The sequence below is a fragment of the Pseudopipra pipra genome, chromosome 7, assembly GCF_036250125.1.
Source record: "Pseudopipra pipra isolate bDixPip1 chromosome 7, bDixPip1.hap1, whole genome shotgun sequence".
In the NCBI taxonomy this organism is placed as follows: Eukaryota; Metazoa; Chordata; class Aves; order Passeriformes; family Pipridae; genus Pseudopipra; species Pseudopipra pipra.
This window is the reverse complement of record NC_087555.1, coordinates 37654432-37680234: the sequence shown is the minus strand read 5'-3', so window position 1 is coordinate 37680234 and position 25803 is coordinate 37654432. Positions and strand designations below refer to the sequence as shown.

The window sequence follows — 25803 nt, the reverse complement described above, 5'->3', positions numbered from 1 at the left end:
AGCTCAGTATGACTAATTTAAAGGTTTGAGCTGTTTCATTTCCATACAATCAGTGAACCAACATTTTAAATACAGCAGCTAAAATGTGTATTGAAGAGCTGGAAGACTGTCTGGTTTGGGAGTAGTTTAAAACTGCTTTTGAGAGCAGTTTTTGTGTTTTCTGGAGATCAGATTTGAGTTTGTCCCTTTGGGAAAGGTGCCATTTTCTCATGTGCTGGTTTTTTAGTTTCACATGCTTGCCAAACACTCCAGTTCAATATTTTTATTAAAAACGAGGTTTAAAAGTAAATTTTACTTTGGCAGTCAAACTTAACCTCTGAAGAATAAAACAGTGGTGTTTGCTGTGCAAACAGAACCCTGGAGAAGCCTCCAAATACGACGTCAGAGCTCCTCAACTTAAAAAAAAAAATCTATAAAAAAGTAAAGGAGATTCCTCCCCTTCAATATTTTTACTACATTCTCTTTTAAAAACATAGATAGCATTAGATAAAAATTAGCTTAATGAGATCTGCATATTTTATCATAGTATTTTACCTCCTGGAAGCTGATAAGAGGTTTTCCAGAATAAGCACTGCCCGGATCGAAGCTCCAGAAATAAATAAGGGGGTGGGTCGTTGTTTTTATTTATTTATTTGTTTTTAATACTCAGTAATTGGAGGTCTGAGCCTTCAGTGGCCATAAACAGGAACAAATCTCTGTGTTGAACTGACACAGACCCCTCAAATACCTGGGATTGTCTCAGGCTCCATCCCTTGAGATCATCAGCAGACTCATAACTGAAGGCTGTGACCTTCTCCTTCTTTATAAAAATGTGGCAGGAATTCAGTAAGGGGTATTTTGGGGTGTTCATCCCTCCTTAAAAACCTGAGGGATCTCAAAAACAACCCCTGGGCAGAGCTCCTGGGCCAAGAGCCACGAGGATTGGATGTGTTAAAGTGCTGAAGGCCCTGTGCCAGCCAGGAAGCTCATCCCAAAATTCCCAACCTGGGAATGTCTCCCTGCCCATGGCAGGGGGTGGAATGAGATGGGCTTTAAGGTCCCTTCCAACCCAAACCACTCCATGATTCCATGATTCTGTTTTGCATCCTCTGGGATACTCACATTTGGGATCCAAGCTCCAATTAATAATATCCATGTCCAGCCCTCAAAATGTTAAACCGAGCAAATAAATACATTTAGAGCTCTCAGATCAAGGACCTGCTTTCATGCTCTCAGAAAGCTGGCAGGGCTGTGTCTCTGGGTGAAACACATTTGTACAACACGACTGAGGAAACAGAAATAGCAGAAAAAACAGTGATCCAATTTTCTGTTGAGTTTTATAATGTTTATTTAGGCAAATGGCTATTTAAAAAAAACAAAAAACTTTATTGCTCCTTTTCCTGTCACTTTAAAAATGTGATGTTTTGTCCCTTTTCGAAATCTGCCTTTTGAAAATAAGACGGCGAGAGGAAAGTGGAGGTTTGAAGGAGGAGGATGATGGGGACACTACGGATTGGGAAATTTTTTGGCTGGAGTGGGGACAGGAGGGTTTGGTGTGTCAGGTAAAAGTGGCTCGTTCCAAAGGCAAAGAAAACATCATCCTGCGGCCTGGGAGGCGTTGGAGTGGTGACCTGCTGCCCTGTGCGTGGGATGCTTCCACTGATCCTTCCTTTCTTTCAGTTATCAGTTAAAAGTGGAGCTTTATTGTCATTTAAGTGTGCCCGTCTCCTAATTGCTGCTGATTGACCATCACCCTTTGTTGTCTTAATTTCTGTCCTCAACTCCCGTGTTGAAACATCCACAAGCAGCCAACCGAGAGCTTGGATGCGTTTACACCGCCCAGGAGATGCAGCTCTGGTGGAAAGTTTATTTTTCCATGTGACATCACCGCTCTTCAGGTGCCGGTAATTGTAAACATCCCTTGTTTTCAATTCTTTGTCCCCTTAATCTCATTAGGGGAATATCAGACGTTAAATCTTTTAAGTAGCATTAGGGGTGTGTGTTCATCCATAACATACGAGGAGCCAGTCAGTCCTTATCCCAACCTTTCCCAGGTTTGCTGTTCTGGGAGTCTGAAAAACTGAGATTTGAGCCCGTGGGGCAAAAGTTGTTGGGACTGGAGGAAAACGAATGTTCAAAATGCTCCTGACAGCAAAAATTCGGGAGGGAGAGGCTTCTGAGCCTGTCGGGTCACAAACAGCATCTCCCAACAACTCTGAGGGTTCCCGGGGGGACACCCCCGGAGTGATCCTTGGGCACGTTGTTGTTACAAGGTCGCAGGGTGGATGTGCAGCATCTTTGCTGAGAGAGCCTTCATCTGAACCCAGAGCCTTCAATCGAACAGAGCAGCTTGTTTTCCTCCAGGAAATAAGTGATTTCTTCCTCTTGTCAGATTTTACTACTCGTAAATAGGGATTTCTCATGTTGCCTTTCATGTCTTTCCCCCCCCTCCTTGCCTCCTCTTCCCTCTTCTCTCACACATATTTACACACCACCTTCCCTTAGCCAATCTTGCAGAAGAAAATGAATTAATAAATTCTCAAATATGAGACAAAATTCTTATGTTCATCCTCTCTCCACCTTTACTTTGCTGTTTGTGGGTTTTTACCCTTTGCCAGATTTCAGTCTTCTCGAGGCAAATCTTTTGTAACTCCATAAAAAGACAGAGGTTTTTTGGTTCTCCCATATGCAGCTTTAAATTTGGTCTCTAAAACTAGCTATATAGTCTGCTCACAACAAAAAAAACCTCCTTAAAATAAGATAAAAAAACAGCAATAAAAATTCTGGATGTTGTTCCCTCTGGGAGACAGTGATGAAAACAGGAGCCTGGGAATGTTGTTCCCAGTGTCCTACAGCAGAGATGGTGATGGTGAGGTTTGTGTGGAGCCTTCCTTAGCTAAACAGGGAGAATTTTGTTCTTTCTGGTTAAAGGATTTTAAGTACAAATATGAATTATGGTGGCTCCTGCAATTCTTTGGAAGAAAATCTGATCCCAGAAAAGGTTGCAGGGGGTGTATCTGTTTTTGGTTTTTTTTATTTATAGATCAGGTTTGTTCTGCCCCATCAGAGTTTTCTCTCCACTTAAAAAAAGGAAGTTGATTATTGTAACATGGACTTTTATTGCACAAATATTAAATGGATCAAGCAAAGGCTAAGGTAAAAAGTTTATTCTCTGTCAAATTTCTAAGTGCCTTGTTGTGGATTTTATTTTACCTCTGATCTCATGGATTCTGTTTTATAAAACTCACTCTATCATTCTATAAAACCCCCTCAATTTTCCTAGAAAATGTGTCAAAAATAACTTGATTTTGGCGTTGTTTGGCAAAAAATAGTTCTCAAAATCCCAACCCCACTGTTGTTCAGAACATGGAGAACTCAGGACCTGCACTCTGCGGCCTGGGACGCCCAAATTTTGTCTGGCAAAGCCACCTGGCTGCAGTTGATAGCCAAATCTATTGTTAACCCCTTTTCTGTAATGTAATTAAAACACTGCTGAATGATCTGTTGAGTGTGGCCTGGCTGCTCCGGGAAGCACAGCCCTTTGTGTCCCATAATCTCGGCCCCGGGGCCGGCAAACCTTGTTTAAAGATTTGAAGATCTCCCTTTAATCCCTTCCCTGATGAGACACCCATTGCTGAAAGCTGGGGGGAAAGGTCCATCTGTCTTGCAACATATGTGTTTACACTGGCAGATCAGTAAATACAGCAGAGTGCTGCCAGTGCCAAGGATTTCCTTGAGTCATAAACGGGAGGCATTGTTGGGTTATTGTTCCTGGAGTTACACCCCTCCTGGGACTGGGATTAGCAATTACCTGGAGCAGAAACGCTCCACGTGGAACATCCCACCCCCCCAAAAAGCTGAGAACATTCCCAGTGGACACACAGGGCTCTGGTAAACTCATCACTGGAAGGGGGGTCTGGTTTTCCCATCCAGGCCATGATTCCTTTTGGTATTTGCCCAGTTGGACAATGGGAAGTTGGGCTTTACACCCCCTCCTTTATGCATTTCATTGACACACTGGAGGGAGTGACCCCAGAGGTTGGTGGAGAGGGAGGCTCCCAACCAGCTCCTGGTTTACTCCTGAGTTAGGGGATGCTGGACTATCCTAGGAATAATTTTATTAAAAGCTGGAGAAGCACAAGTAGAAAAACATAAGAAGGATGTGGAGCTGTTGATTCCAGTCCAGAGGAGGTCATGGAGATGCTCCAAGGGCTGGAGTCCCTCTGCTCTGGAGCCAGGCTGGGAGAGCTGGGGGGGTCACCTGGAGAAGAGAAGGCTCCAGGGAGAGCTGAGAGCCCCTTGCAGGACCTAAAGGGGCTCCAGGAGAGCTGGAGAGGGACTGGGGACAGGGGATGGAGGGACAGGACACAGGGAATGGCTTCCCACTGCCAGAGGGCAGGGAGAGATGGGATATTGGGAAGGAATTGCTGGCTGGGAGGGTGGATTCCAACAGAATCCATTTTGGGATTCCATGAATATCAAGAACCATAAATTGAATTCTCTGGCCCATTGTGTGGCTTTACTTTTAATCTCTTTCTGGTGCTGAAAATCATTTAACTTCTTGTTGAATTTTTATTTCTACTTAGAAAACTGCCAACAAACCCCCTCAAACCCATGTTTTTTTCACTGTTCTCTGGTGTTTGTGTAGCTCCAGTGCCTGGGGAGTGAAGTTACAGAACATGGCCTGCTCTGCAACGTTTTGTTCCCATTTTGAGTTAAAAGTGTCCCCCAGATACGGCAATTCAGTTTTAAGAGACCATTTAAGTCTGAAGCCAGTAAAAAAAAAGGGAAGCCCTTGGCAGCACTGGGATGAAATGGATCCATTTGGAAGGCAGTGCTTTAAGCAAAACCACTAAAATGATTTTAAAATGGTTTTAGGAATAGGCAGCACCCAAAGGACACTCTCCAAGTGGGCTTTGAAAGAGGGAACCGGGGTAAGTTCTGCAGGAAATCATTTCCACACGTGAGGAACAGCAGCAGAGGGAGCATAAAATATGTATTGGAAAAAAAGGGAAAGGAAGATAAATTCTGGCTTGGAGGTGGAAGTCAGGCTTGGAAATAGGGGGTAAGAGAGAGATTTGGGGAGAGAGAGTGATGCTGAATAACTCTGAGGGTAATTCTGTCCTGTTTGTGTGGACAGGAGCTGGCAGTGGAGGTGGGGAGTGAGGATGGATCAGGGAAGGTGGGGAGCAAAGCCCCAGGAAAACACAACTGGAATGGCTGCAGGGCAGGGATTTTATACAGAAATAGTTACTCAGCTCAGACACTGATTGGGTTTGAAGGCTTTAAGAAAATTTGGTATTAATGATGATATCCATTGCAACTGTTGGTATTGGCTGTGGCAGAGAGGGCAGAGCCACGTGGAGTGTTAATTCCTTCCTTAAAGCACCTGAAGTTTCTTCCTATCCATTCACAGGGAGATTTGGGAGAGGCTGAACTGAATTCCAGATCAGGCAGCTGGGAAATAAATAAATCATTAATACATTAATGGGTTGTTAATACACCAGTTTCTGCCTGGGACAGATCAACTAAAGCAGAGAGGGAAGAGAGGGGTCCACAGCCCCACTGCCCCTGATTGCCAGGAATTCTCACAAAGCATTTGAATTGTTCAGGGAATGTGTGTGGTAACAACACAGGAATTATGGAACGTGGAGCAGAACAGGTTAAATCAGGTGAGAAATAACAGTGAGTGATCTGACTCAGAAGGAGTCAGCTGAGTGTGTGGAGCTGGGGTTGGAGATAGAGCTGTGATCACTCCTGCAGATATTTCTTGGGGGAAATGGAGTTTGGGGAGGTTCCCACTGCAGGAGTCAATCCATCTGGTACCTGTTCTGGGGCCGGGGAGTGGAAATCTGATACTTGTCAGAAAAATAAAAAAAGCACCGAGTGTCTGTTCTCCAGGAATGTCATGTGTGCCCATAAATCCATCCTTCAGTTTTGACAAAGTGGATGAAGGTTCCTTGGAAGATTATCCGTGAAAAACTTGGAGAATGATCTGCTTTTTGCTTCTCAGGAGTTTCCTGTTAGAACAGGTTGTAGTTCTTCAGGATTTAATCCACGGGGAATTCTGTGGTACAGAAGGGTACAGATCCCCCAGTGCTCCTAGATGGTTTCTGTTGCCTAAAAAACATTTGGGGAAACATCACTGGGAGAACAGAGGTGTGAAAACAGCCAAGAGAAGCTGGAAAAGCAGAGGTGGGAATGCTCAGTTTTGGAAGGGGAGAGACAAGATCTTCTTGGTTTGCAGTCGATGATCCCGTGAGATTAAAAGGCACTGAAAGAGCTGATGGTGCAGAAATCCTGCCCAGAAAACCTCTCCCGCTTTGGGGGGTCCCTGTGAACAGTCACCCAGAGACTGCCACTGAAAAAATGGTGACAAAGGAGATCCTTTTTTGTGTGTTTCTGAAAGCAGAGAAAAGAAACTCTGATAAAATCTGTCGCGTTTGAAAAGCAAAGCAAAACACCTGAATAATTCTAAGAAATGCTTTGTTTTCTATTTTTAACATGAATTTCTTCTGTTCTTCTTGCATTCTTACGATTCTCACCATCAAGAGCTGTGGAGATTACTTGGATAATTCCTGCTCTGGTGCCATGAATTCTTATTTTTTGGTCAGCACTTTATCAAAGCACGAAAAATTCTCTCCGTCTCTGCAGGAGAGGGAGAAGCAACAGGTTGATAAAACAGCCAAATGAACCATAATTTAGATTAAAATGAAAAATAGGGATGGGAGAAAAGCAAACCTGGGGTGGTTTTGGAGGATTCCTGGTTTCCATAACACATGTGACAGCCTGAACTGGGTGAGGGGAAGGAAAACAAACCCACCAGAGAACAACTGCTTGTTATCTTTCGAGGCAGAAAGATGGGAACTTCTGAGCCAGTGGGTAGCAAAGAATGTCAGTTATGTTCTAATCTAGATTGGTGAATAAAAAGATAATCATCAGTAAATTAGAAGAGGTGTTGAAAGCTCAGTTAATTATAGGAAATGAGGAAATTAGAGTGCTGAGTCTGACTGTTTCTGATTCACTTGTTAAATTAAAAAAAAAAAAAAAGCAGTGGTTTTTTTTGCCATCTGTAGTTTTGGTTCAGGTATATGGTGATAACACTGGATTTTTAAAAATTATTTTGTATTATTTTCTTTTTAATAACTACTAAAATGAGGGTTTTGTCATCATCTGGAGGGGACTGTGGTCTTAATGCATCTCTCTGAGGGTCAGGAATTGTTTTCTGTTGCTCAGGGCACGAGTTCCTGCTGGTCATGAAGTGCAACACAAAAGCTCTGTTGCCTGTGAAAATGGTTTTTCCAGGATTTTAAGTTAAAAAAAAAAAAAATAAATTGTAGCTTGAGATTCTCCAGATCTTATTTTTAAACCATGATTAAATTCAACGTGTGAGAGGGAGAAGCAGTTTGACCACAGGACTATTGAGAAATGTTTCAGCCAAGTTGTCTTGTCATAAAGGCATCATTCATTTCTTACATTTGCTTCAGGGATTTTCCACATGCATTTCAGTGCTCCATAAAGTCCCTTTCAGAGCTGCAAGAGGTGCCAACCTTACCTTTACCTACCAAGTTTCTAGTTTTCCATGCTAATTCTTGGAAGTAGCTCCTCTACATGAAAAGAATGAACAACTGTTGATTTTTCCCAGTTGCTTATGCAATAATTCTGAGGGAAACCAGCTCCTCCTTGCAGTGCCTCTTGCAGAAATAGGTTATGAAACCATAATGGGATCACTGGACCAGTTGCAGAGGATGGAATATTGACTGTTGGCAAAGGAATTGGGGGAAACAGAAATCTAATGCACCCCTGGGGCTGGAAAATCAGCAGGAAAGCTTCCCAATAACTTGGAAAGCGATTTTCTTACATTTTTCAGGGGACCTTTGCCTATGTACAACATTTCCTGAACTTACAGAGAGGTTCTTTAAATAGGAACAGCAACAGATACGATGCATAAATAAATAATTCCAGATGTTACAGATATTGTTATACTGCTGGTTTTATTTGAAAGGGCAACATTTCAACTTCCCAAGGCCTATGTGCAGGTTTATAGAGAGAATATTGTCCATGACAAACTCTTGTCTTCTGTTCTCTGTTGTCCTTTCATTCCTTTTTCCCTTCACTCCATGGCAAGGGGTTGGAATGAGAGGAGCTTTAAGGTCCCTTCCAACCCAAACTATGCTGGGATTCTGTGATTCTATAATTCTGGAAAGGAAGGATTCAGGAACACAGAGGGATTTTTTTTAAATCTCATGCCCAAAGGATGATTATCACAATTTGCATTATAAATTCTTTACAATCCTGGTCTTTGGACAAAGAATTTTCGAGTCCAACTCGTATTTTAGCCAAACTAGCAACTGCCAAAGGTGATATTTCCACAGGAAAAAAAAAGTGGAGAGAAGAAGAAACACATCCCCCAATTTTCCTGTCAGTTTTGATCCTCCTCAGTTCTCCTTTCCTGGTACTTTTTAATCTGAGGCCGAGAGTTTGCTCACAGAAAACATCCCTCACTCCATGACCTGATCCTACTGAGCATTGCCCTCGTGTGTGCCAGCCAGGGGAGTTTATTCCAACAATTCAGTGGGACCAACTACAACAGAAAGAAAAGACATTATCCCCTGGGCCCTTTTTCCTCACAGGACATTTGCTGTGGCCAGGATGCAGCAAACATCAAACTGCAGGCTTGGAGCTGGAATTCCTGCATTCCTAAAACTTCAGAAATCCTGTGTAAGATATATCCTTAGCCAGACTCATTCCTTGCTCTGAACAGATTGGAAAATAAGTGAATGCATTGGGTATTTTTTTTTTTTCCTCCTTCTTTTATCTTTCCTAGTTTTGTCTAGGAATGCTGGAACCAGGCTGCTTTAATTGCTGGAGGGTCATTGCTATGCCTCGTGGCTCAGGTTAATAAAGCAGAAATTTAATAGATACATTAAAGTGTCTGGGAGGGAGGCTGAGCACACCAGTGAGCCTTGGCTTTGACCTTGCTGCACTTAAGGGCTCTGAGTCAGACTCCTGACGCCACGAGGCACGGGGAGAGTGGGAATGCATTTGTACATCTGTGTGTGTAATTTGGGAAGGTTTGCACTGCTCACAATCTCTGGGCCTTCTGCTGCACTCAAAGTTATTTCAGGCATTGCTTCAGCACATTCAAGAACAAGCTTAAGAGCAAAAAAAGGGCTTTTTTTTTTTTTTTTTTTTTTTCCTAGCATAAGGTTATTGGAATTTATTTCCCTTGCAGTTTTATTCATTGGTGGTTAAAATATCAGTATCAATTGTTTTTAGCTGTTCACTTATGGTAATCAACAAAAATTTATCAGAGATGAGGAGGGCACTATCCCTGGAATAATTAATCTTGCTTCTTTCTCCAGAGACTCTCTGGATTTTGGCCTCAGTCCTGGTGTACAGGGAGAGTGTCTCTGCTGTAGCAGCCAGAAGGGACCAGGTCCATTATGCAAAGAGAACGTGGTAAATCAGGGGCACAAAGCAGTGCCTCAAGCTTCTGATCAATTCACAGAATCCCAAAATGTTTGGATGGGAAGGGACATTAGGGATCATCTCATTCCACTCCCTGCCATGGGCAGGGACATCTTCCACTATTCCAGGTTGCTCCAACCTGGCCTTGGACACTTCCAGGGATCCAGGGGCAGCCACAGCTTCTCTGCCCAACCCATGCCAGGGCCTCCCCACCCTCCCAGCCAGGAATTCTTCCCAACACCTGATCTAAATATCCTCTCTTTCATTTTTAAACCCTGATCTAAATCTCCCCTCTTTCAGTTTTAAACCATCCCCTTTGTCCTATTGCTGTCTGCCCACTCAAAAAGTCACTCTCCATCTTTTTTTATAAGTCCTGAAAGACCAAATTTAAATCCACGTGATTGTTTTGTATTTTTTTCGTGACAAACTTCAAACCAAAAGTGTGATTTGCCTTTGACCAAAAGGCTCTTTGCAGGGCTTGGTCAGAATCACAGTTCTGAGCGTAGAATTTGCTGCTTCTTGAGGAAGAGAATGTGTTTTAAATTCTTACATGAAGCTTAAAAGCCCCACATTGGCTTGAACTCCAGTTGGACAAACTGTGGATTGTCCAGATCTCCCTGTCTCCAGTGCAACAAGTCACATGTTTCTAATTAACCTCCTGGTTGGAATCAAGATGTAGAGACAATAAATGGTTGCTGCAAGAGTCATTTCCTTGCACAAGGCAATTGAGCTTTCCTGAATATTAAACTCTGCTAATTAAAATGACACAGCCACATATGTATTTATGTGTGCACAAAGAAGTTGAGAAACCTCCAGAAAACAAAAGCTCGTGGCTTTCTCACATCAGTTTGATTTTTTTCCAAGGAGGAAAACTGGACAAAAAAAAAATCACAGTGAGACAGGATAAAATAAAACTTCAGTCTGGGTTTGGAGGCACATGAATAGTTCCAAATATCCCCTAAAAAATGAAATTCAGGGGATATCACTGCTGAAGAGAAACCGAGTAATCACTAAATATCTGAACACCCACCCAGTGGAGGCAAAGCTAACTGAGATTCTCTGTTATTATTTTTGTCTGAGGTACAGTAAGTAAATAACAGCAAAATTAAACTATTTGCTTGTTTCTGGTGCTGCTGCACCAGTTTCAGGAGAAAAGCATCAAACACAACAGACTTGTGTGTTTATAACATGGCTCTCAGTGATAGGCCAAAAATAGGCCTGTGATTGAAGTGTTAAGTGCCGAATTGAATATTTTTATTAACATTCACAGCTATTGGGAGGCGATTTATTAAAAGCTCCATTGCAGCAGCAATCAGGAAACATTCCCAGGGATGTGCACTTTTAATGGAATGGCTGAGCTTCACTCAGGGAAGGGGGAGGGATCATGGAATGCCAGTGATCAGCTGCACTTGGGCTCTCAGAAAACAGGGAAATCCGGGGCATGTGTGTCACGTGCTGTGACAGGACCAGGGGGAATGGATCCAAACTGGAAGAGAGGAGGGTTAGTTGGGATAGTGGGAAGGAATTTTTGGCTGTGAGGGTGGGGAGGCCCTGGCACGGATTGCCCAGAGAAGCTGTGGCTGCTCCATCCCTGGAGTGTCCAAGGCCAGGTTGGAGCAAGCTGGGCTAGTGGAAGGTGGTGGAATAGATGACCTTTAGAATCCCTTCCCACCCAAAGCATTCCATGATTCCTGTGAGGAGCCCTCTCTCCTGTCACGGCCTGTGTATGTCCCAGATCTCCATCGTGCACTATCCAAGCAGTTCTTTGTGGGATGGGTCGTTGTGGGATTTCTCCATCCCCTCGTGGTCCCAGTGCAACGTGGAACATCTTATCTGGAACCCACAGGAGTTCTATCAGCTGCCTCCACCCAGGAATTAGTGATTCCAGCCCTGGAATGGTGGGAGCTGACCTGGCTGACCCTCTCCTGACTACAACCCATTCCAAAGTTGGTTCCAAGCTCTTCATTAGCCAGTAATTAGCCCAGGACAGGCAAGGAAGTAGGAAATGGTACAGATTAAAAGCAAAGCAAGAAATAGGAAAATGAGGACGTGCAGCCATTGTAGATGAATATTTGTTAATTAAGAAAAAATTAAGGGAAAAAATAGCCTAATGCAGATGGAACCTCTCTGCAAAGGGGAACCTTTAAGCAAAGATATCAGAGGAAAAAATAGGCACAGAAAATTTCATATGTGAAGCAAAGGATGTGTGTTCCAGGAGCACAGTTAATTATTTTTGTCTTGAAATTACTTTTATGTCGTGCAGAGGAAATATAGAAACAGTGTTGAACTTAAACATAGGGGTGAGGGCTTAAAACTCCCCCACCAATAATAACTGGACCATAGCTAATGGAAGGGGGTGAGACAAGGAGGAGATCATCGAATTCCTGAATGAATGGGTTGGGAGGGACTTTAAAAAACCTGCTTCCACCCCCTGCCATGGGCAGGGACACCTTCCACTAGCCCAGGTCACTCCAAGCCCTGTCCAGCCTGGCCTTGGACACTTCCAGGGATCCAGGGGCAGCCACCTCTTTTGGCAGTTATATCCATAGTGGAGAGGGATTCTTCTAGATGTGATTTCTGGACTGTTGGTGGGTTCTCATCCTTATTTTAGAAGATTCTGAGTCTCATGCAGTGAGATGCTGATTCCTTAATTATGACAGAGCTCTCCTGGCTCTCAGGCCACTGGTCTGGAGCTGTTCTTGGCACCATCAGGGACCACTGGTCCTTAGTGGGCTCCACCTTCCATCTGTGTGTGTGTGTGAGGGCAGAGGGAGGAGGAGGAGGGAGCTGACCCCTGTGATCTGGTCAGCAGAATTCCCATGGGATGTGTGAGAAGAGCAGCTCCCTTTTGCCAGGGAAGAGGATCAAACCCCAGGAGGGATGTGTGAGGACACAGAGCATGGAATCCCTGCTCTAGGACAGCAGGAAGGGATGTGTGCCCTGCAAAACCTGCAGGACCCTCAGGAGTCACTGATGTGGGAGGAAGAATCACTTCCATGGATTCCTTTAATAATCAAACAGGGAATGTCATGACCTCGGGCTCATCTTGGAATCTTGTGATTCCTCATTTCTCTTTTTCTGCCTTCCCTCACTGCAGTTTATCAGGAATTTCCAGTATGAAATTAGGATATTTTAAACAGGTATAAGCTACTAAATTCCTTAGAAGGAGAAGTCAAAGAGTCTGACCAGAATTTATGTTGTAATTTTATATGGTGGGGTTTTGTGGGGGGTTTTTTTGGTTTGGTTTTGTTTTTTAAACACCTCCAAAGCCCTGTGATCCTCCCTGTCCAGCACAGCAGCTCCCAGACATCATTCCCTGATATTTCTCTCCCTCTTTAGCTGTCATGGAAGCTGAGGACTGTGGATTATATCCCTGGAATAAGGCATCCAGGGACAGATCCATTTTAGCAGTCCCACATCACCACAGTTAAATCTCTTTGTGGTTCCCCAAAGTGTTGAAAACGTGCTGGGAGAAGAAACTCAGGGTCCTAATTGCCTGGGTTCTGAATTCTAAATTCTACATTCTGAATTCTAAATTCTGAATTCTAAATTCTGAATTCTGGGTTCTAAATTCTATATTCTGGGTTCTGAATTCTAAATTCTACATTCTGAATTCTAAATTCTGGGTTCTAAATTCTGTATTCTGGGTTCTGAATTCTAAATTCTGAATTCTGAATTCCTCTGATTTTTCCAGCTGAGAGCATAACTCAAAACTGAATTGTAGGCAGAAGTCTCGGTCTTTCCTATAATTCAACCAAACTTTTAATAACTTTTCCACGATAAATTAGCAAATAGTGATGTCCAGGCAGTGACACAGTAACAAGGGCAGGTCCCACCTGAATCTGGTTTGTTTTTGTGCAAAGCCAGTTGTGAATTTTGGTTGTGGAGCCCCTGGCAGTGCTTCCTTTTGCTGTAAAATCCTGTGTAGTATTTAAGCTTCCTAAGCACCCCATGGGGATCTAATCAAAGAGAAAAGAGGCTTGGGAGAGAGCCAAGAGGGTTTGCCTTGTGCTGTGTCACAGGGAATTCTGCTCCAGGGAAGTCCTTCATCCTCCCTTTGCCCTCCTGGATTTCCGTCGACGACGACACGGGAGGAAAGATTTGACAGGGACAATAATTTGTTCTTTAAAACTCTGCAAGTCAGGCTGAAAAAATAAAAAAAGAGGTGCCTTTCTGGCAAAGCTGATAATGAGGTTTACTGATAGTTTTATTCAAATGTGACCTTTGCAGAAATCAAAGTCTAGCAGGAAAGAAAAAAAAGCCTTAAATGCCACTTTATTCCAGTGACACCCACGGGTGTCGCTGTATTTTAGGGTCTGTCAGCATTTCCATTAGAAAACTCCAAGAGTTTTTAATTTAACTCTGCTCTAAAATCTGTCCTGGATGTGAAACACACCCTGTGTTTTAAGTTCAAAAAATAAGGGTCTCTCTTTTTCTTTTCCCGTTCCCCCTGAACATTTCTTGAGAAATTATTTCTGGTTGGGTAATTATTTCTTCTCTAGAAGTAGTTGCTGATTCTGCTGCTGGACAAAAAGCTTTGGGAAGGGCTCTGTGCCTTGGAAAATTCAGTTAAAATGGGTTTGTAGTTAGATTTGATAAATAAAAATGCTGCTTTCCAGAATTTGTATCCTTTCTGTTTTATGGCCCTGCAGGGAAGGAAGGGGAATTTTATGGGGTTTCATCATTATCACTGAACCTTTGGCCGTGGGGTTCAAAACAGGGGTGAAAATGTATTTATTGCACTGAAATTCCAGTACCTGGTAAACTTAGAAATTACATTTATGGTCTTTTGGGGTTGTCTCCAGGAGGGATGAGCAAGAAATCCCTAAAGGATCTGCATTTGCCATCTTTAGCTTTCTGTTCTGCTCAGGAATTGCCCATCAATAGGTTGTAGTTTGAATTGATCATTCCAGGTTTTCTTTGTGGACTTTTTGTTCTTATTTTATGGTTCATGCAAAGTTTTTGTGTCCCATCTTTATAATATGTATATATATGTAATATATACAAATATAAAATGTATAGCCTGTGTTATATATTATATATAACATATATATAACATATATATTATATATAAATGCACATATATAGAGACATAAATATATACACAGAATATAAATATATTCTTTCAGGATGAATAGTTTATTTTCAGTGCCTTATTTCACTCTGTGGGTGCATCACCCTACATTAAAATAATCACTATTAACTGAAGTTATGACCTGCTCTCACCTGTGATCTTTTGCTTTTTAACCTCACTTAAGGTCTGGGGACTAAGTTCTGGATCTCAGTTTTAAGAAGGAATATTAATGTAGATATTTTTATTATTTCTCTTTTTAATTCTGTGCTGTCAGTGTTTCAAAGCAAAGCAGCCAATGTTCTGGTGGCTTGGTCGAACATTTGCTTGCCCTATTAATAGTTTTATATTAATAATTTAATATTTTAATATTGATAATAACTATTGACATAAAAAAATGTCAAAATTTAATATTAGTTCATACCAGACACTGCCACAAAGCACAGCCAACTGTTCCAAGCTGTGTTGGTACATTTTTCAACAAACCCTGAAACACATCCTTCTGGAAAGCCAGGGAGTCATTCCATAGCCATTGTTCCACACTTCCCTTTAAATTTCCTAAAATAAACCAGGCTCATTTGCTTTCCCCTTCTGTTTTCCATGAATAAAGTCTCAGAATAAGTGATTTCATAGCAAAAAGGGTAGGAAATGCACGGAGGGATTGTTGTGTGTGGCTGCTTTCCTTTGAAATGTTAAATATCTCTTTATAAATGGGGAGCAGGTGGATTTCAATGGGTGTGCATTTAGAGGTATTTGCCCCCAAATTCATTTGGAGGCAGCACGTGCTGATTAGAGAAACGACAGGAAAACCTGATGCTGACTGAAGAAAGTTTTTCCACAAAGAGATTCCAAGGAAAGAACAACTTCCAGTGGCTCCTGGAATGCCCAGGGAGCTCTGTAGGGAATAATCTCGGCGTGGCACTGAGTGATTGGGGTTTGTCACCATTTTGATAGTTGATATAGGTGAGTAATCCTACTATGATAAGTCACTTCTTAGTGTGTGTTTCTCTTTCCAAACGTGGATGCAGCTCCAATTAATACTAATTGGATTTATGGAGGAAAATACCCATTAGCACTTCCATGCTGGGTTCCGTGCCGGTGCTGTGGGAGCCAGGTTTGTGGAATATCATCCCTGCAGGAGCACTGGCAATAATATTATTCCCACGAAATATACCTGTTTTTCTGGTTGTTAAATACATCTATAGCAAAAAGAGCTGTTTGTAAACCTATCTCCTATTAAACAGAGCATGGGACCTGCTCTGCCTAAGCCTAAGTGAGAAACTATATAAAAAAAAATATATATATATAAAAAGGAGTAAGATTTTAAGAAGTGTGCAGTGCCAGCAGGTGCAGGTATATAAAGAACATTAAAGGACAGTGTAAAGAGAATTTCATGGGAGGCTGGATCCTTGAGGAACTGCTCACCTGAGCACGGAGCTGTGACTAAGAGCTGCTCAGCTGCAGAGCTGCCACCAGGAGCTTGAGTTGAAAGGGGAAAACAAAAGCCTCTATATTTAGCTAGTTTGTAGTTCCTGGCAGTTTCTTACCATCATTATTGTACTATTGAAGTGTCAAATGGAGAAATTTGCACCTTTTCCTTTCCACAGAAGGCTGATTTCTTGGTCGTTGTCCTTACAGAAAGGATCCGTGCCCGTGTTTGTGAAGGGATTTGTGAGCAGCCTGGGAGCTGCATTTCGAGCAGAGTCAGCAGGAGAATGTTCACAGCCTGGTTTATAATACTAAAATACATCAGTGCTGGGGTCATGGGCAACGCTGAGAAATCTGTGCAGGCTTGGCAGTGTGGAAAAGCTGCATAACTTTGCATGGAAATGCAGTCCCGTGACGTGTCCGGCGGCTCCCCGACGGTGCCACCCTGCTTTAGATTCTCCCACCTTCTGAATTACAAAAAAGCAAACCCCCAAATACGTGACAGAAGTGTATTTATAGCTGTTATTGACTCTGTTGTTGTGGAGGATGGAGATGCAGCTCTCTCTCAACAAGTTCCATATGCTGTCTGCGTCCGTAGGTGGTTTTCTCCTACATTCAGGGATCTGTCTATTAACTAATGTAACAGAAAAGCATTTAGTTGTTCTGTTTATTTACAAAAGCCCAGCCAAACTTGGCTAATGGTGTAATGGATAGTTAAAAATATCCTTTTGCCTCATTAGGCAGCCAGGCTGGGGAATAGATTGCCCAGAAACATGTCTTGGAGGGTTCCAGGCCCTGAGCGGTTTTAACTCCGAGGAGGTTGGAGTGGACTCTTGGAATTAGGGTCCTCCCAGCTCGGGTTGTCCCCTGATCCTGACACAGCCAGTGGATCCTGTGAGGAGATGCCAAGCCTTCCTGTGCATTGTAGGTGGAGTTTTAGGTAGATTGTTAATTCCTTATTCTCCTCTTCCTTCTCCCTTTCCTGATTCCCCATCCCTGTCTGCAGTAGAATTCCCGAGGAGATAGGACTTTACCCTCTGCCTCAGCTCAGAATTAGCTCCACTTAGAGCTTATTCTTCCTTCCGAGGCTGATGAGCAGGTCTGTGGATCCCACAAATTTCCTCCCTGCTGTGTAGTGGGAATATTGTCCCTCCATCCCACAGTCAGGGCACACCCTGTGCCAAGGCAAAGCAGTCCCTGTGTGGGTTCTGCCTCTGGGACCATCACAGACCTGCTGGAATCCTCACCCTGCTCCCAGCAGGACTCAACATTCCCTTCCTTTTGCCCTGTATCCCTGTGCACCTGCTTCCCTGGGTGCTCCCAGAGCCTTGAGGACTCACTGTAAATGCTTTTGCTCCCCTCTCCTCCCAGGAATTCTCCCTCAACCCCTTATTTGCAGTGGGGAAGTCTCCCCTTTGTGCTGCTTTCCTGGGCCAAACAGCAGAGTGTTTGTCACAAATATTGTGGGAATGGGGGATTAAAATTTAAATTACAACCCTTGACTGGACAAGCCCTGGCATGAGAAAAATCCTTGGATGCCAAAATCAGGCATGATCTTAGGAAAAAGTGATTTTCTGTCTATAGATGACCAGATGAATAAGATTTTTTTTTCCTAAACCTTGTGGTGGGATTCCAATCTAAAGTCACCTGCACTGCCTTTCTTCAGTTGAAAATACATTAATTCATAGATGCTTTAAAAGATATTTGCTTTCATATTTTATTAATGAAGAGTATCTTAAATTTCTTTTTTATGTTTGTCTATAAATGGTCTTTTTTGAGCACCAGATCTCAAATTACGACGACACAATGTTGCTGCAGCTGCTCTGACGAGGCCATTTATTAAGTTCAGCCACTACAAGGAGGGTGTAGCTTAAAGATGTTGAACTTTTTAAACCAACCCCAACTCCCCGCTGAGTGCTCTCCGTGCATTATCTTTAGGAAAACGCTCATCCTGAATAATTTTGCAGCCCCTTTTGGTGCCAACATCTTTGTTTAACTCACACTCTGCGTTATTGCTTTGGGAAATGTACTTGTGAAAGGGAACGTGGCTCGTGTTGCTGTTTGTAGCTTTAAAGTGCCGTTGTTTAACACTTTTTTCTCTCCAGAATCCGGGCAGATCCCTCCTTCTAGTCGCAAATATTTCAAAAAATAAAGAGCAGGGAGGATCTGAGGTAGCAGGACATGGAAAAACACCCTGAGGGATGTTGGAGGGGTGAGAAAAGGTGGCACTTCATTTGTGTTAAGCTACAATTTATAATAAAACCATATAAAACACACAAAAAAGGGGATTGTGCCCTAGGGAAAAGCCAGTATGGAAATATCCAGGATAAATGTAAGAGTGGATGTCTCCCTTGTGATTTAGGGGAAATACTCTGAGGAGAAAGTTTCCAGCAGGGACAAAGACACGTGCTAAGCCTCAACCCACTCTCAATTTGGGGATGAATATTGAGGGCAGCGCTCGGGGTGTCTTGTGACTTTTAATTTATGGGGTAAATTAAAGCATAAAACCCTACAGATTGCTCAGGGAGCAGTGGAATGGATTGCTCATGGAATCACCATCCCTGGAGGCATCCAAGGAACACCTGGACGTGGCACTGAGTGCTCTGGTCTGGTTGACAAGGTGGGGATCGGGCACAGGTTGACCCTGGAGGTCTTTTCCAACCTCAATGATCCCGTGACGTCTTCGTGCTTCGAAAAATCCAGATGAAACATCAACAAGAAGCAGGACGGGCTTTTAAAACCCTCCTGCTTGTTATGAAATATGTCACTATTGCTTTTTTTTTTCATTTTTCTTCCCTTTTTTTTTTTTTTGGTGGTTATTTTCCTCCCAGTTCTAGCGGAAGCAAAAAATAGACACATCCTCCAATAATTTGGAATCCATGGACGCTTTTGGTTCTAACGCCGTGAGCGCCATATAAATGGAACTCGTTTGCTTTTTTTAGGGAGATACAGCTGCAGTTGGATTTAGATATTCCGAGGCAGTAACCTCTGTAAACGACATTTAAGGAACACATCTAAAAATGCCTCGAATTTCAGATGTCATGGGACGGATGAAAATGCTGCGTGCGAGGCAACTGTGAGGGCCTGCGATGAGAAACTGGGGCTTGGAGCTCGACAGCTGAGGGCAGCTGCTCTCAGATGGTACCAGATAGAAAGATTTCATTATTACCACGATGAAAAAATCTTGTATTAATTGTAGCTTTTTTTTTTTTTTTTAAATTTTTTATTTTCCCTAAAAAGATTTCAAGGTGAGAGCAAGTTCCAATGGCTCTCATGGAGCTCGGAGCATCCGGGGAGTTCTGTGGGGAATAATCAATAAAATTGTAGCTTTTTTCTTTTTTTCCCCCTTTTGAGAAACAACATCCCAACTTTGACACAAACCTGCTTTTTTGTGAGGGTTTTGGTGGGTTTGTCTGCTTTTTGCAACCCGTCCAGGAAGGAGAAGAAACATCTTTATCCCGGTCTAGTGGAAGATGTTCCTGCCCATGATGGGGGTTCAGACCTTTAAAGGACCCTTCTAACTCAAAGTATTCCATGATTCCATGAGCTTCTGGTCCTTGTGCAGAGCTGTGAAAGCCAGGAAGGTTTGTTCCTGCAGAATTATCCCTGAGCACTTCTTGCCCTGGTTCCGAGGGCTCGGGGAGAAGCTTTGCAGAGTTACTCCGTTGGCTCAGTGACAGCTGGGAAACTCCCTCATCCCGAGGTTATTCCTTGTGAATCTTGTTCTGCTGGCTCCCCTGGTGCCTCCTCCTGTGGCCCTGACAGCACGAGGAGATTGGAGAACTGGATTCCCAATTTCCATGTCTTTGTTCTGCAAAACAAGCCCATCAGAATAGATAATGGGTGAGATATCCAGACCTACATGCCTGAGCCCTCATAAACAGGAGCAAACGAATGGAAAAAAAAAAGGAATTAAGAGTATTTTTATTTGCATAATTCCCATTAATAAAACATTCTTTTATGCCGAGAAAATGGAGCCTCAGCTGCAATTTGAACGGGAGATATTAAAAAAAAAACCCTGTTTGTTTTTTTCCCCCCCCCCTGCAGTCTTGACAGGAAGCAGCAAGTGACTGCAGAGCAGCAAACTGGGCTGCAACAAACACATTCCAGCCATTCCTTCGCCCACCACGCTCCTGCCCGGGAGTTGAGGGAAGGCACGGGAAGGGAAAGTGCCAGGGAATGTTACATCAGGGAGTCTTCCATCAGGGAATCTGACATCACTCCAGCGCGGCCACTCCTGCCGTGGAAAATAAGCAAAGGCACCCAGAGCACTGTGAAATGTGCACTTTGGGTGGGTCTGCAAGGCTCGGGATGTTTGTCCTCAATTCCCAAAGGAGCCTCTGGAGCAGCCTCCAGGCCTGGAAGGGCTGCAGTGCTGGCCCACACCGGGATGAGGGAAGGAGTTCCTTGCTCCGAGTGCAAACATCGTTCTGCTCTTGGCTGAGGTGACGTAGGCAGAGGGGCTGCAATAAGTCTGGGATAAAGCAGACTTATCCATGCCCTTGGGTTGATTTTCATGGAAAGAACGAGATCCTGTAGGAACCCAGGGGATCACAGAGCCAGGGAAGAGGGGAAGGTGCTCCCCAAGTTGGGTGGTTTCACTTCATAGCTACCTAAATATTGCCTGGACTCCATGGCTGTGCCTCCCACCACGCAGAACTCCTGTTCTCATGGATGGTGCCTTGGACTTTCATGCTTTTTCCTGGGAATCTGCAAAGAGTCAGGTTTGGATAAGTAACTTTCTCCTGCCCCAGAGTTCTGAGACACCCCCTGGGTGTGTTCCCTGGTTCTGTGCCTGGTGCAGACTCCGAGCACTGAGGCACAAGGAGGGAATTCCTGTGCAGATCAGGAATTCCAAACGGTGGCTTCTTCCCTTTCTGCCCCTAATCTGATTAAAAACACAATTTCCAGGTATGGTGGCGAGGAGGAATCCAGGGGCTGCCACAATGCACTGACTTTCACATCATTTTAAGCAAATTAGTGAAAAGATTATCATGGAATCATGGAATGGTTTGTGTTGGAAGGGACCTTAAAGCCCATCCAGTTCCACCCCCTGCCATGGGCAGGGACACCTTCCACTAGCCCAGATTGCTCCAAATCCCATCCAACCTGGCCTGGAACACTTCCAGGGATGGGTGACCAACAGCTCCAACAATTATGTATTCCTTATGCTAATTTATATTTTTTTTAGTTCCAATGGATGTGGCTCAGTGTAGACATTTACCTTTTATCAGTGGTGGAGGCAGGAGACACCTGAAATATTTTATTTATAAATAAAACACATTTATTTACCTACTCCTGCTTTTCTCCATCATAGTTTGAATCTTTCCCATTTTTCTCTGGCAAGATGTGTGCCCACCTACGGATTCAATGAATTGATGTGGAATTTAATAATCTCTTACTCTTAACCTATTTTTTTTTTAAGTGTTCTTCCTTCGGCTTCTCCTCAGGAACTTATTTAGGCTTTGTTTCCCTTCCCGAGGTGTTGCTCCCTGTCTCAGCTGCCCTGTACCTGAGCACAGGATGCTCTGCTGGGTCACTCCTCCTGTTGGCATCCCCCAGGAAGGTTGGAACATTTTAATACGTGGCACCATTCCCACAGCTGTCAGGGCTGTCTGCAAGTTTATTCTCAGCACAGTGTGAAGTTTGAGCCCTGCACAAGGGCAACACTTTTCCCTGAAATTGCTAAGACATGAGTTTTATATTCCGTTTTCTCCTGAGCATAATAGAACTTGTTAGCAGGTTCTTCCCCCCCCCCCCCCCAAATTCGAGATTGGTGTTCATTGTTCAGTGAATTTGGGGCTGATTTGCTCCTGAATGTGCTTTGTTGTAACTCTGCAAAGGTTTTCTGCTTAGGCAATGGTTGCAAAGCACCACCGAAGGCCAATCATCTAAAATACATATAAATGTTTTTTCTTAACACAGAAAGCTGCCCCACAGACTGATCTAGTTCTGAGGGGCTAAGAAGAGTCCTTCTTTATCCCTGAAAAACTCATGGATCCCTGTGTTCCAACCACAATCTGGTTGCACTTTCCTCCTGTAAATAGGACACGGCTCCAGTGATTTATCCGGGAGGGATGTGCACGTGCACCCCTGTGCTTGCACATGGATATCAGCACCACATCCATGAGAATTATCTTCTGGATTTATTCTGGTGCACCCAGAATGTGTTTGGGAATGGAACTCCTTGGGGGGAATACTGCTGGAGACTGGGAATTATCTGAAAGGATCATCTGGGATATCAAGACCTCGCGGCTCCAGAGACATCAAAAAAATCTGGTGGAGAAGTTAACCCACTTGGGGAAAATATGGAAATAATTGGCAGCAGAACAAACAGCAAAGCACTGAATAAAGAAGAGGGAAGAGGAAGTGACTGGCAGGGAAGAGCAGATGGGAGCGTTTGTAGGGAAAGTTGGTGGCATCCTGTGAGTTCCCAGGTTTTATGGCTGTGGTGCAGCAGCAGTTCTGGGCTCCCCTTCCTGTTCTGGTTTTCAGCTCTGTAAATCAGGGCTCAAATCTCTCTCTCTCCATCCTTGGAATTGTAATGCATGGGGAGACATTTCTTAGGGAGAAATCCTTCCCTGTGAGGGTGGGGAGACCCTGGCACAGGTTGCCCAGAGAAGCTGTGGCTGTCCCTGGATCCCTGGAAGTGTCCAAGGCCAGGTTGGATGAGGCTTGGAGCAACCTGGGCTGGTGGAAGGTGTCCCTGCCCATGGCAGGGGGTGGAATGAGATGAGCTTTAAGTTCTCTTCCAACCCAAATCATCCTGTGATTCCATGATTCTTTGCTTTCCTTAAGCTCATTCCCTCCAAACCCCTTGGGATGGTTCCTTGGGCCAGCCATGGACTTGTGCTTGTGGCCTCCAAAATGTCAGATTTTTCACTTTTTCACTGCAGGAAAGGCAGAAATATTTCATAAGCACTTCCATGTTTGAAGAAAAAAAGAGATTTATAGTTGTTGATGCAGAAATTCCAGGAAAAAAAATTACTGAGGCAGCTGTGAAATTATTGCATGGGAGAGACATCAGACATTTTCTTTGTGTGAAGGAAGCTGGAGCTGTGGTTTTATGAACTGTGTATCAGCCATTACCTGCTCACAGAAGGGCTCTTCAGCCTGGCTCACATGGGCAGAAAACATTCCAAGAGCAGAAGGTGGAATTAGTGGGTGTATAAAACCGGTTCTGCCAGGCTGGGGTTGATGTGGGGGGAAGTATCAGAGCACGGCAGGTTCAAACCCGGGGTATTTTTTTCATTCCAAGGGACAGCAGTTTCACTGAAGTTGCTGTTTCCCCACCAGGCAGGAGTTCTCTATGTTAAAGCATTCCAGCCACTCCATGAGGTCCTGTGGGTGTTCCCAGGCTCCAAAGGGGATGCAAATCCAGGGGCCTGCTGGATGCAAACGCTCCGGGCTGGGCAGAGCAGCCGGAGGAACGAGCAGGACAGGACCTGCTTTTCTGATCCAACTCCTGCTTTGCCTCTCTCCAGAGCTCCCCTGCCCGTTCCCGGTTGGTCTCCTCGCTAATTCCCAAGTTAAATGTTTGTTCCTGAGTGGCTGCAGAACTGACAAGTTTCCTGGATCCTTTCCATCCCGTGTTTGGAGCTGACATCACCCTCTCCCTCAGAGCTTTCCTGCTCCTCAGGGGCTGACCTCGGCCACCACATGGAGTGCTGCCTTCTAGGATTCAGGGATTCACTGGCTCCTGTTCCCGGAAGGAGCCACGGAGGCACAAGACTCCTTTGATTTCAGGGATTCCTCAGCCATTTGCCATTTGTTGTCCTTTAGAGTTTCAAGACAAACATGCTGAGAATGCTGGATACATTTATTTGGATCTTGGTTCTCCCTTGCAGTTCCTGCTCCCTCTGGAATCTCTTTCTCATCCAAACATTTAAGATCTCTTTCCCTGTGTGGGTTTTTCTCTGTTCCCCCCCCCCCCCCCCCTTTTTTAATGTTCAAATGAATCTGCTGGAGGGTGCACCCCTTTAATTCCATATTTGTGGAATAAGGAACTGTTCTGTCTTAATGATTTGCTCTAATGGGAACTCCTAAATCCTACTAAAACCAAGCCAACACTTTCTTTTCACTGCTTGGAATTGCACAATTGCTCAGTTCCTCGGAGAGAATAAGTAACCAGTTCTTAAAAGGACAGAAAGGATTGGTGCTTTTGCAGGAATAACTTTAAAGCACAAATACTCATTTTTTTCATTGCTAAATCCTACTCTCCTTCTAGTTCAGGGATAATAAGGTCAGACAGGAGACACAGATTCCATGGAGAGGTTTGTCAAGTGTTTGTTATGGAACCTGTGATTTCTTCTTGGCAGTTGTGCAGGACAGACCTGTAGAGCTTAATGATCAATAATTGTGAGAGAATCTTCCTAGAGAAGCAGTTGGAGTACAGAACATTGTAGTGGTTGGAATCTGGGCTGGGAATGTTGTTTGCTGAATTTATCTGGGCAAGTTCTTCAGCTTTTCAGTGACTCAACTTCCCTGTTTTGAAGCAGAGTTACCAGCAAGACATTAAAACTGGAGGCTATTAATGAGAAATCAAGTTACATTGCTGAAGGTATCAAAAAATCGCCCATATCCTGCTTTAATAGACCCTTTTTCTCACTTCCAATAACTTCTGAGGCCAGAAAAATGGCCTTGGCGACGACTTGAGTGGAATTGATAAAGGGCAAAGCAGTGCTTAAAGAAAATAAGAATGACAGAATGTCAGGAAAACAGGAAAACTGGTCAATTCAGGATCTCTCAGGATCCTCAGGGATCTGACCAGCTGCCATTCCAGGGCCTGCTGAGGTGTTTCTACAGGAGAGGAAAGGGAATAAGGTGCTCTCCTGTAGTGTTTTCATCTCATGTGCAGAAGCACCAGTTAGAGTTGGAAGGTCATGATTTAATTTTGAGTGGAAGAAACTCCCTGATAACTGTTAAATAACTCAATGTTGCTTTCCTTGGCAGAGCCATGGGAACAGAAGGATTTAGTCCTGAGGTTCAGAACTGCTTCTGAGGTGTTCAAAACACCCAGTCCTTGTAGTTACTTCTGTTTTACAAGGAATCTCTTTTTTGGGCTTTAAATTATTTAGAAATAAGTAAGCAGCCAGTAACCAAGCTCATCACTCTGTTGAAAACCAGTCACCATGAGTGTGTTTTATGGTCTGAAGAGGATGTAGATGGGCATTATACACGTGGGAAAACAAATCCATGTGATGAAGGATATGGGGTGGTTTGGAATACAGAGGAAACTGGGTGTGAAACACCGAGTTTTGAATTCCAGGCTTGGTTTTGGGGATCACCTGCTGCAACAATCGAGTGCTCCTTGTTGTACAAACTCAATAATTGCTTCAAGTGGTTTAATACCACATATCTGTTGTCTGCAACAACTAAACCCTCCCCGATGTTTCTGCTAACAGGGTGGAGGGATCTGCCCAGGGTTGGATTTCTGCCTGCCAGACAAAGACCTGACAGCATTTGTGGTGAAATAATCTGCTCTGTTTGCAGACTGGAGGAGAAATCCTTTCTGTACAGCTGGTGAGTTTTTGTTTTTACAGTCAAAACAGATGCACTGGGGAGGGAAGCCACTGGGGATGGTTTGCTTTAACCCTGCTGGAGTCATTAGCTGTTGGATTCTAAACTGTTTGCTGTTTAAACACGCTGATTCCAGGCCAGCTTTCCAAGGAAAAACTTCCATGCTGTTAGAGCTTTGATTAAGTGAAAGCTCACCCAAAACAACGGTACAAAAAACCCAAAACACCCCTCCCCTCCCTCTTCTGCTCTGTGGCCACTAAAACCTGAAGAAAATTTATAAAGAGCACGTGCACATTTCTTTCCTAAGCCCTAAATTTGTGCCAGTTAAATGTACA

At 43.8% G+C, this 25803-nt stretch overlaps 2 long non-coding RNA genes across 2 annotated transcripts in view; one reads left to right on the top strand and one right to left on the bottom strand.

The window, feature by feature from the left end:
* LOC135417468 (uncharacterized) overlaps nucleotides 1–25803 on the top strand; it is a 146245-nt gene that overhangs the window by 35680 nt on the left and 84762 nt on the right. Inside the window, exon 3 of the long non-coding RNA XR_010432053.1 lies at nucleotides 25354–25471. This is a non-coding gene — a long non-coding RNA (uncharacterized LOC135417468). The remainder of the gene's footprint in view (nucleotides 1–25353; nucleotides 25472–25803) is intronic.
* LOC135417639 (uncharacterized) lies at nucleotides 16445–17070 on the bottom strand. Its single transcript, XR_010432163.1, has 2 exons — nucleotides 16984–17070; nucleotides 16445–16583 (listed from the first exon to the last, which is right to left on the bottom strand). It is a non-coding gene; the product is annotated as an uncharacterized LOC135417639 (long non-coding RNA).